The following is a 2,263-nucleotide window of genomic DNA, read 5'->3' as shown; positions in this document are numbered from 1 at the left end:
GTAAAATTTACACGTCTAGATGCTCGGAAATAGCACTTAAGTTTTTAAAACGCCAGTATACTGAAAAGAATCACCCTAGTGGAAGGTTTAACTTTTTGTTTAACATACCGTCGTGTCATTTTAATCAATTTATTATAATCTCCATGGCATGACATCACAGTTCTTTTTCACGGCATCTGGTAGACATAGACATGCTTGTTGTTTTGTTCAGGGTTTAACTGATCGTCTCATTTAAGAAGTTGATTTTTGTGTTTATACCGAATATTACGTTCGGAATTTAGGAGAGTTTCGGATTTTCGGAATACAATACATGTGTTATAGATGTGTATAAGAGACAGGTTTATATCAGTGCAATTATTCCACAACTCACGGTAATAACATACTGGATTTAGTATGTAGTCGAAATGTTACTACAAGTTTTAGCATGTCAAGTGCAGGCAATGATCAGAATGTTTGCTTCAAAGCCCATGCATGTCCATACGTATGCCCAGAACGATCTATCTGGGATTTTCCACTTGAACTTGACAGTGTCTGTAAATCTGAACTGAACATGTGGTGAAAATAGGGTCGCTTAGTGAGGTGATATCATCGCTGATCGTGATAACTTAAGAGAGCCAAGCCTAGCCTAGACGAAGCTTAAAAATTTGTTACTAATAGATTGATTATACAAGGTTGTTAATGTTACTAGTCAACATGATGGGATATTATATAAGCCAACATTCAGTCCTGATTATGTGGCTTTATTTATTGCGGAGTAAATTAAGTTTTTTTAGATGGTGACTTTTCGTTGTGTTCCGTGCAGACGTCTAAAAGTTTAGACGAATTTAAAAAGATAAAAACCTTTAACTTTCGATCCTCTACTTTTAGTCTATAAATAATGCTAGAGCAAATTTATGGATATTTTTATTAATTAATTTCCAAGAAATTAACCTATTAATTATGTCCCCGTACGCCACATACCGTGGCGTACAGACAAAATTATATTCAAATTTTAAGACTGAGGGTGTAATTTCCCACCATCTAGAGGTGCCATAATCACAAATTTTCTTACCTCAGCCCCAACCATGGTGGTATAGATCCTCCATCTGCTAAAGTACCCAGTGGCGAAATCAAGGTGACCCAGCCGGCCCGCCCCCACCGCTAAATTGTTCATACAAAAATAGTGATATAAAGATAATTATATTCAATTTTTATGTCTGGAAGTGCAATTTCCGTCAATCACAAATTTTCTTACCTCAGCCCCAACCATAGTGGGGCTGAGGTAGTATAGATTTTCTATCTGTGAAAGTACCCTTCCGGGGCCCTTCTATATTTCGTATTCCTGGATCCACCACTGGAAATTACAACAAATATGAAGTCGTATTACAGTAGCTTGATGCCTATTAAAATAACTTGGCATAACAATACCACACATACGGCTAATTCAAGTTAGACGGCTTAAACCAGCCAGATTCCTAACAGTAAGTTCTTGGAATAACGACATAATCAACTTGACCCTTAGTGTAGTATCAAAAGTAGCATCAAAAACATTACAAACATACCCAGCTTTGAAAGTGAAGAGCTGAGATAGATGGTATTTGTTTACATTTGCAATGAAAGTTGTTAAATAATAAAAAAAATCTTGTTATTGTCATGCCCATAAATCCCATACATGGTCCATGTAAATAATTTGCTTGTGTTTTTTTTGGGGTTTTTTCAGTTTAAAATCTGTATCTGTTTTGTTAATTTTTTGTTATTAATTTTTATTTTCATTTAGGAGAATGAATCCATTGACGAAATTATCCAGAAGTTGATTTTTCCATGGCTGAAGTCAGGCAACCTCAAAGAAGTCATCCCACTCGCTGCCGAGGGGAGGAGAATAATAATAATAATAATAATATGCAAGTTTTTATTTAACGCTCTATACAAGAAGTCTCAGAGCGCTGAGAAGAATTGCGAAGGCCATTGGCTCTAGCCCTTCTACTGGGCACCTTCTATGTTTTTAACATTCAGTATCATAATAAAGCAAAGAACTATATCTTCCTAGAATCCAAGATGTTTGGAAAGATGAACGAAGCCAACAAACATGTCAATACACTGTTTATGTCTTGCTAGTTGGAAAATAAGAGTTTATAACCTCATTCATTTTGAAGGGGTAATTCTGTCGCTAATCTGCCATTCATGGTTTATACGTGTAAAGATAAGAGAATAATTTGTAAAAAAAAAAAATAAAGGAATGATTATTTATAGAATTTTTGTGTGGTCTTTATTGATTTGTGGTCTA

The sequence above is a fragment of the Anneissia japonica genome, unplaced genomic scaffold (assembly GCF_011630105.1).
Source record: "Anneissia japonica isolate Jap-2015-1 unplaced genomic scaffold, ASM1163010v1 scaffold7766_len575116_cov191, whole genome shotgun sequence".
Lineage (NCBI taxonomy): Eukaryota > Metazoa > Echinodermata > Crinoidea > Comatulida > Comatulidae > Anneissia > Anneissia japonica.
The sequence above is the reverse complement of the archived record's forward strand: the minus strand, read 5'-3'. Positions refer to the sequence as shown.